This window comes from Mytilus galloprovincialis, chromosome 11, assembly GCF_965363235.1.
Source record: "Mytilus galloprovincialis chromosome 11, xbMytGall1.hap1.1, whole genome shotgun sequence".
NCBI lineage: Eukaryota > Metazoa > Mollusca > Bivalvia > Mytilida > Mytilidae > Mytilus > Mytilus galloprovincialis.
Window position 1 is genome coordinate 86,489,950 of NC_134848.1, and position 10,234 is coordinate 86,500,183.

At 32.8% G+C, this 10,234-nt stretch overlaps 1 long non-coding RNA gene across 1 annotated transcript; it reads right to left on the reverse strand.

Moving 5' to 3' along the window:
- Positions 1–1,077: 1,077 nt before the first annotated feature.
- On the reverse strand, positions 1,078–6,045 carry LOC143052978 (uncharacterized). The gene is made up of 3 exons (XR_012971317.1): positions 5,938–6,045; positions 2,758–2,820; positions 1,078–1,572 (listed from the first exon to the last, which is right to left on the reverse strand). It is a non-coding gene; the product is annotated as an uncharacterized LOC143052978 (long non-coding RNA).
- Positions 6,046–10,234: the final 4,189 nt, after the last annotated feature.

Below are 10,234 nucleotides of genomic sequence, written 5' to 3' on the forward strand. Positions count from 1 at the left end.
AGTGTACACACGCAACCCAAGAATCATGGTAAATGAAAATCCTATTCATCTAAAAGTACGTGTGAAAAATGTACCCTGCTCAGCTGAGGATGGACAAATCGAACGTGCACTAGAATACTATGGATGCACTGTGCACAAATCCTATCGTGAACGCCTTCGGGTAGATGGTGAGTTGACTAATTGTCAAACAGGGGACAGAATAGTTATATGTGACCCTGTTAGTGAACCATTGCCAAGATCTATGTTAATAGGCAAATATGTTGCTACTGTCTTGCATGCTAATCAGAACTCTTCAGAAGGTCACAAAATCGTATGCAGAAAGTGTCTACAGACAGGACACAAGGTAATGCAATGTCCTAATGATTGGATATGCCTACACTGCAAAAAACCTGGCCACAGGCAGGCTGACTGTCCTGAAGAGTTAAACACTTCCAACTCCTCTAGTGAAGAGGAATCAGATGCTAATGATGCCGACACAGAAGTCACTGAAGTCCCGCCTGCTCATGCACATGACGCACTTCAACCTTCCAACTCGGGTGACGTCCTTAGTATTATTCATGCCAAAGATAAAGCCCAATCAGTAAATAACCATTTACAAGATAAAATTCAGTGTGATCAAGAAATAGTGAACAGTGGGGAAAATGATGAGAAAAAAAAGCCGAAGCATAAAAAAAAGAAGAAAAATACGGAACCCGGTGGCAATATTGAACAATATTTCAAGGGACAGACCGTTAATACCAATACCCCCGCAGCAAAAAAAAATGGAAAAAGAAATGCCAGCACGCCAACAGAAGACAAACACAAAGAAGCTGTCCCTATTCAAAAGACTAAAACTTAGGGTCAGTTGTAAACGGAAATGTATTCATACCAATAAACCAAACACAAAATAATCAATGAAATCCAAGTGTAAATATTTGTATATATTTGTAATATTTAGCCTGTTTTTATATAACAAAAAAAATAAAAATAAAAATGAGTGTGATGTAATTAAGGATTACATACATTCACATGTGTATGAAAGTAATTCAGACAAATCTGAAACAAACAAAATGATGTTTAATAAAAAACAAAAGTATGTCGATTTAAATCACTTTAATTATAATTGTACTAATCAAATACGAAACAGTTGTAGCTTGTACAATATTTTTTTCTATAGAAAAGAAAATATAATATTTATGCAGATAGATGTATTTGAACATTTTACAAACATTATTCACAAGAAAAAGAGAATAGAAATCTTGGAAAAAGTAAATCTATTAATAGTACCTATTCTGTTTCAAACAGGTAAATTCTTGTTTATGTCCCAGATATTGAACTCAACAATTTATTACACAAAAAAGCTCACATCGTTTTATTCGTACAGTTGTCAATGTCTATTTTCCTTTTGTTCAGTACTATGCTATTACATCCTTCTATTTTTTCATGTTCAGTATATTTCAATTCTTTATACGCACTATTCAATTTCCTTTAATAGAACACTAAGTTTTACAAAATCACTATTCCAATATTCACACGATAAGATCCAATCACTCTTGTATCTCCAACCATGCATACACCGACGTTGTCTGGTGTCTAAAAATAGAAAACAACAGGTGTTACAAAATGAAAGAAATCAACTGTTTATTATATTGTCATTGACATGTCACAGTATGATTTTTAGAGACACATATTTCTCTGATGAGGTGTATTTGATTTTGATCAAATGTTCTGTAACAAATTTATTTGTAAATCTCTGGCTTGTATTATTATTTTTAACTTGTGTATTAATGAAAAATGAATATTGTATATTTTTGAAATATGTGTATACTTTTAAAAAAATAATAACTATGAGAATTCAAGAATGTAATTGTTTAGGCTCAATAAACATTCAAGTAAATAAAATTCTAAAAACAAAAGACTTATGACAAAAACAATTCACATATGTTCTTTAAATTGTCAAGGTCTCAGAGTAAAAGATAAAAGACATAGATTATACTTGTGGATGAAATATCAAAAATGTAATATTTTGTTTGTTCAGGAAAGTCATTTCACTGAAGATTTAGAGAAAGACTTAAATTCTGAAATTAAAGGTCAACAATATCATAGCTTTGGAACCTCACAGTCCAGAGGAGTTTCAATTTTTATTAATAATGATTTAGAATGCAAATTTATAAATATATTCAAAGACCAAGAGGGCAGGCTACTCTTAATAAATATTGAAATCGAAGACAGTATTTACACTTTAGTAAATGTCTATGCACCAAATATACCTAAAAACAGAAATATTTTCTTCAAAAAAGTTAAAGAAATAATTACAAAAAATAGTTTAGGAATGGTTATAATTGGAGGAGATATGAATGATACTTTAACAAAAATAGATAAAAAAAATAAAGTGTCAACACAAAAATTAAAACAAACAAAACCAGTTTTTAGCCTTAAATCTTTAATTAAAACTCAAAAGCTAAGTGATATTTGGAGAGAGATTCATGGCAAGGAAATACAATTCACTTGGCGACGTAAAAATAATTTAAATGAAGCATCTAGAATAGATTTTTTCTTAACCTGTCCTGAAATAAGAACTAAAATAGAATCTACTGATATTAGGCCAGCTATGATAACTCATACAGACCATCAGGCAATTTCTATAAAAATAAAAGGTCGATCAGACCAAAAAGGTAAAGGATACTTTAAAATTAATAATAGTATTTTAGAAAATGAAGAATATCAAAACCTTATTAAAATTCTGATCAAACAATATGAAAAGAAAATTTTACTCACCAATGATATTGGGGTCAAGTGGGATCTTTTTAAAACCGAGGTAAGAGACCATACCATAGCATTCTGTAAAAGAAAAGCACAAAATAATGTTAAAGATATACATATTTTAGAAAACAAATTGAAGAAATTAAATAAGGGTATAAACAAAAAATGTAAAATAGATGATATTAACTCTCTTAAAGAGGAAATTAATATTATAGAAGAAAAACTTGGTAAATTATATGATTCAAAAACAAAAGGAGCACAAATAAGATCCAGAATTAAATGGGTAGAAGAAGGCGAAAAAAACACTAAATTCTTCTTGGGACTAGAAAAAGCTAGGCAAACAAGAAAAACCATTACAGCGCTCAGAGACAAAGAAGGGGTGATACATACACATCCTACAGAAATACTTAATATTGAAAAAGAGTTTTATGAAGAAATCTATAAAAGTTCAAATCCCGATAAAAATTCTATTAAAGATTATGTTATGAATACAGAATGTGATCATGTCCTAACAGATAAAGAAAGCGATAGTATGGAAGGTTTATTAAGCACTCAAGAATGCACAGATTCTTTATTTAAAATGAAACTTAATAAAGCCCCTGGAATTGATGGGTTAAGTGTCGAATTTTATAGAACTTTTTGGGAACATCTTAAAGAGTTTGCAGTCAAAACTTTTAATCTTTCATTTGATAAAGGGGAGTTAACAAATTCACAAAAATTAGGAGTTATTTCCCTTTTACATAAAAAAAATGATCCTCTCAGTTTAGACAATTATAGACCTATAACATTATTGAATGTTGACACAAAATTAGTTGCTTATTCACTTGCTCAAAGGATAATTAAAGTATTACCACAAATTATTCATGGAGACCAAAATGGGTATGTTAAAAACAGATACATAGGATATAATATTAGACAAATTCAAGATGTCATAGATTATGCAGATAAATTTAATATAGAGGGAGCCTTATTATTTTTAGATTTTTCGAAAGCATTTGATTCATTAGAATGGGACTTTATGTTCTTTGCTTTACAAAAATTTGGATTTAAAAATTCTATGATGAGATGGATAAAACTTTTATACACTGACATAAAAAGTTCAGTTTTAAACAATGGGTGGATCTCTAAACCCATGAGTATATATCGTGGTATACGTCAAGGCTGCCCTTGCAGTGCGATAATTTTTGTTATTGCTGTTGAGATCCTTGCTTGTAAAATTAGGCAAGACCATAACCTAAAAGGATTTGAAATCAAGATAGATGGAAAAACCCACACTTTAAAAATAAGTCAATTAGCAGATGACACTACTCTTTTTCTCAAATCAAAACAAGATATTTCAAAAGCTCTTAACATGATTGAAAAATTTGGATCACTTTCAGGATTAAAACTTAACAGATCTAAAACAGAGGGTATTTGGCTAGGGAAGCAAAAACATTGTAAAGAAAAATATGAAAATATTAACTTTACAGAAAAACCAATTAAGAGTCTCGGGATATATTTTGGGCATAATAAAAAAGAGTGTCAAAAACTAAATTTTGATAAACAGCTAGAAAAGACTGTAAAAATTATATCAAACTGGAAAAAAAGAAACTTAACCATGATAGGAAGAATAACAGTTATTAAATCTTTAATTATTCCTATAATCACTTATTTGGCTACAGTGTCAACCTTAAGCAAAGAATACTTGGACAAATTTAAAAAAATCATATATGAATTTTTATGGAACAATAAGACAGAAAAAGTTAAACGCACCGTATTAAGCTATAACCAACTAGCTGGTGGATTAAAAATGGTAAATATAGATAAATATATAGAATCTATAAAGATAGGTTGGATAAAAAGATTAACTGCTGATAAATTTCTTAATTGGATGGTTATACCAAAGTTTTATCTTAATAAATTTGGTAGCAATCTACTTATCTTAAGGATGAATACTAATAATATATATTCTATACCGGGTACTAAAGAGCTACCAGAATTTTATCTTGATATGATTAAAGTATGGTTAAAAAATAAAAATAATAAAACTAAAAATCCAAATAATTACAGACTTATCCGTCAAGAAGTTATTTGGGGAAATCAATTAATTAAATTTCAAAAGAAAACACTCCTTTTTCAAAATTGGATAGACAGTAATATCATTCATATAAATGATATAATTGACGAAAATGGAGTTTTTTCAGAAAAAATTATAAGTTTAAAGTTAAAAAATAAATCAAACTGGATAGCTGAATTTTCAAGATTGAGAAAAGCAATTCCAAAAGAATGGTTAAACATATTAAATGAAGAATGTTCAATAAAAACTAGTGTTTTAATAAATAACTCACTATATATAAGTGAAAAAAATAATTGCCAACATAAACTAGAAAAATTAGATTCAAAGAAAATTTATTCAATTTTAATAGAATATGATAAAGAAGTTCCAATAGGATATCATAAGTGGAATAGAATTTTGAAATGTGAAAACATACAAATTGAAGCTCAATATGTGCAAAAATTTATTCATAATTACTTAAAAGATAATAAACTGAAAATGTGCAGATGGAAATTATTACACTTTATTCTTCCAAACAAAGTCTTATTAAAACAATGGAAAATAAGCCATAACTCTACTTGTAATTTTTGTAACGTTACAGAAGACTATAAACATTTTTTTGTAACATGCCACTTTTTAGATGAGTTTTGGGGAGAAATATATAAGATACTTGAATTAGTTAAGATTGGTAGACACATTCTCACTGAAAAAAATTTAATCTGGGGATATAAAATTAATGATGAACATTATTATGAAATAAACTTTATACTTACAGTTATTGTATTTACTATTCACAAAATACATTACTTGTCAGAATATAGAACACAAAATATCAACATATACAATGTTTTTAGGTCAGAATTTAAAATAGGATTATTATTACAAAAAAAATATATTAATATTGAAGGTAAAGGGATACTAGAAAAGATATATTCTTATATTTGACAGCATTATTGTCAGTATTGCAATATTTTATGTATTTTACAGAGCTCCTTGTACTTCAATTGTTTGATAGATGGGTTTTTTTTTCAATGAGTTTTGAAAGTGAAAGTACAAATGTACTTTTTCCTTAAATCTATATACTGTAACTTTATATTATACATAAGATATGCAAATTATGCTTAATACATTATGAGAACAAGATTCTTATGTAAACCTACCTTCCGTGGCTAATTCATTTAAATTTGGCAAGCACGTGGTGAAAGTAATTATAATCCACACAAAAAATGACAAATGAATTTACCGTTATACCGGACAACAGAGAAATACATTAAACCACAAATCAAATTCGGTACACGCTTAAATAACCCGTGATTCTGTTTTTATCCCCAACATCTATCAGATAGTTACAATATATAAATATAAAGTTCATATTCAAAGTTATAATTGTAAAATTATAGAGAATTAATGTATTTAATGATAAACAATATATAATGACAAATAATATATAAACTAACAAAATTATAAAAATACTACCTGAAGATACCCTGGTCTTAAGGTACTAACAAACAGGGATCTTTACTGAAATAGCTGTACCAGTGAAGAAATCTGTTAACAGCATGTGATATATTGTTGTTGAATAAAAAAAAAAAAAAAAAAAAAAAAAAAAGAAAAACTCAATTCACAGATAATGTAAGTTCGCGACTAGCCTATTTTGACAAAGTTAATATATCAGATATACCAAATATATGCTGGAGTTTGGTCAGTTGTACCAAAAACTTTCGGTTCGGGTCGAAACCCACGTGGGTTCAACGGTCAGAAATGTTCAGCTATTTTTATATGATTTTCCTGATTTGAATGTCTAAAAGTTTGTATGTATTTGCTTTCCAATGACTGTTTGAGTGTTATTGTATGGTTTTTGGTGGGTTTTGCTATGGTTTGCTACACTTATTCACAAATTTCTTCCAATTTTTTCCTCTGCTCTAAAAAACACAAGATGTCAGCCGGGCCTCGTTTTCAACCGGAAATTGTGATGATGACACAATCTCGCGAGATATCGTTCTAATTCTGAGCGTTCCTTTTTATACTATATGTATCTATCCCCTTCCCTGTGGTACTGTAAGTATGTGGCGCGTTCGCTTTGATACTATATGTATCTTTCCCCTTCCCTGTGGTAGTGTTAGTATGTTTCGCGTTCCTTTTGATACTATATGTATCTATCCCATTCCCTGTGGTACTGTAAGTATGTGTCGCGGTCCGTTTGATACTATATGTATCTATACCCTTCCCTGTGGTAGTGTAAGTGTGTGTCGCGTTCCTATTGATACTATATGTATCTATCCCCTTCCCTGTGGTAGTGTAAGTATGTGTCGCGTTTCCTTTGATACTATATGTATCTATCCCCTTACCTGTGGTAGTGTAAGTATGTGTCGCGTTCCCTTTAATACTATATGTATATATCCCCTTCCCTGTGGTAGTGTTAGTATGTGTCGCGTTCCTTTTGATACTATATGTATCTAGCCCCTTCCCTGTGGTACTGTAAGTATGTGTCGCGTTCCCTTAAATGCTATATGTATATATCCCCTTCCCTGTGGTAGTGTAAGTATGTGTCGCGTTCCTTTTGATACTATATGTATCTATCCCCTTCCCTGTGATACTGTAAGTATGTGTCGCGTTCCCTTTGATACTATATGTATCTATACCCTTCCCTGTAGTAGTGTATGTGTGTGTCGCGTTCCTGTTGATACTATATGTATCTATCCCCTTCCCTGTGGTAGTTTAAGTATGTGTCGCGTTTCCTTTAATACTATATGTATCTATCCCCATCCCTGTGGTACTGTAAGTATGTGTCGCGTTCCCTTTGATACTATATGTATCTATACCCTTCCCTGTGGTATTGTAAGTATGTGTCGCGTTCTTTTTGATACTATATGTATATATCCCCTTCCCTGTGGTACTGTAAGTATGTGTTGCGTTCCCTTTGATACTAAATGTATCTTTACCCTTCCCTGTGGTAATGTAAGTATGTATCGCGTTCCCTTTGATACTATATGTATCTATCCCTTTCCCTGTGGTACTGTAAGTATGTGTCGCGTTCCCTTTGATACTATGTATCTTTACCCTTCCAAGTGGTGTTGTAAGTATGTGTCGCGTTCATTTTGATACTATATGTATGTATACCCTTCCCTGTGGTAATGTAAGTATGTATCGCGTTGCTTTTGATACTATATGTATCTATCCCCTTCCCTGTGATAGTGTAAGTATGTGACGCGTTCCATTTGATACTATATATATCTATCCCCTTCCCTGTGGTACTGTAAGTATGTGTCGCGTTCCTTTTGATACTGTATGTATCTATACCCTTCCCTGTGGTACTGTAAGTATGTGTCGCGTTCCCTTTGATACTATATGTATCTATCCCCATCCCTGTGGTACTGTAAGTATGTGTCGCGTTCCCTTTGATACTATATGTATCTATATCCTTCCCTGTGGTAGTGTAAGTGTGTATCGTGTTCCTGGTGATACTATATGTATCTATCCCCTTCCCTGTGGTAGTGTAAGTATGTGTCGCGTTTCCTTTGGTACTATATGTATCTATCCCCTTCCCTGTGGAAGTGTTAGTATGTGTCGCGTTCCTTTTGATATTATATGTATATATACCCTTCCCTGTGGTAGTGTAAGTATGTGTTGTGTTCCTTTTGATACTATATGTATCTATCCCCTTCCCTGTGGTACTGTAAGTATGTGTCGCGTTCACTTTGATACTATATGTATCTATACCCTTCCTTGTGGTAGTGTAAGTATGTGTCGCATCCTTTTTGATACTATATGTATCTATACCCTTCCCTGTGGTAGTGTAAGTATGTGTCGCGTTCCTTTTGATACTATATGTGTCTTCCCCCATCCCTGTAGTACTGTAAGTATGTGTCGCGTTCCCTTTGATACTATATGTATCTATCCCCTTCCCTGTGGTATTGTAAGTATGTGTCGCGTTTCTTTTGATACTATATGTATCTATCCCCTTCCCTGTGGTACTGTAAGTATGTGTTGAGTTCCCTTTGATACTTTATGTATCTATACCCTTCCCTGTGGTAATGTAAGTATGTATCGCGTTGCTTTTGATACTATATGTATCTATCCCCTTCCCTGTGATAGTGTAAGTATGTGATGCGTTCCATTTCATACTATATGTATCTATCCCCTTCCCTGTGGTACTGTAAGTATGTGTCGCGTTCCTTTTGATACTGTATGTATCTATACCCTTCCCTGTGGTACTGTAAGTATGTGTCGCGTTCCCTTTGATACTATATGTATCTATCCCGTTCCCTGTGATAGTGTTAGTATGTGTCGCGTTCCTTTTGATACTATATGTATCTATCCCCTTTCCTGTAGTACTATAAGTATGTGTCGCGTTCCTTTTGATACTATATGTATCTATACCCTTCCCTGTGGTACTGTAAGTATGTGTCACGTTCCTTTTGATACTATATGGATTTATCCCCTTCCCTGTGGTACTGTAAGTATGTGTCGCGTTCCCTTTGATACTATTTGTATCTATCCCCTTCCCTGTGGTACTGTGAGTATGTGTCGCGTTCCCTTTGATACTATATGTATCTATACCCTTCCCTGTGGTACTGTAAGTATGTGTCGCGTTCCCTTTGATACTATATGTATCTATCCCCTTCCCTGTGGTAGTGTAAGTATGTGTCGCGTTCCCTTTAATACTATATGTATATATCCCCTTCCCTGTGGTAGTGTTCGTATGTGTCGCGTTCCTTTTGATACTATATGTATCTATCCCCTTCCCTGTGGTACTGTAAGTATGTGTCGTGTTCCCTTTGATACTATATGTATCTATACCCTTCCCTGTAGTAGTGTATGTGTGTGTCGCGTTCCTGTTGATACTATATGTATCTATACCCTTCCCTGTGGTACTGTAAGTGTATCGCGTTCCTTTTGATACTATATGTATCTATCCCCTTCCCTGTAGTACTGTAAGTATGTGTCGCGTTCCTTTTGATACTATATGTATCTATACCCTTCCCTGTGGTACTGTAAGTATGTGTCGCGTTCCCTTTGATACTATTTGTATCTATCCCCTTCCCTGTGGTACTGTGAGTATGTGTCGCGTTCCCTTTGATACTATATATATCTATACCCTTCCCTGTGGTACTGTAAGTATGTGTCGCGTTCCCTTTGATACTATATGTATCTATCCCCTTCCCTGTGGTAGTGTAAGTATGTGTCGCGTTCCCTTTAATACTATATGTATATATCCCCTTCCCTGTGGTAGTGTTCGTATGTGTCGCGTTCCTTTTGATACTATATGTATCTATCCCCTTCCCTGTGGTACTGTAAGTATGTGTCGTGTTCCCTTTGATACTATATGTATCTATACCCTTCCCTGTAGTAGTGTATGTGTGTGTCGCGTTCCTGTTGATACTATATGTATCTATACCCTTCCCTGTGGTACTGTAAGTGTATCGCGTTCCTTTTGATACTATATGTATCTATCCC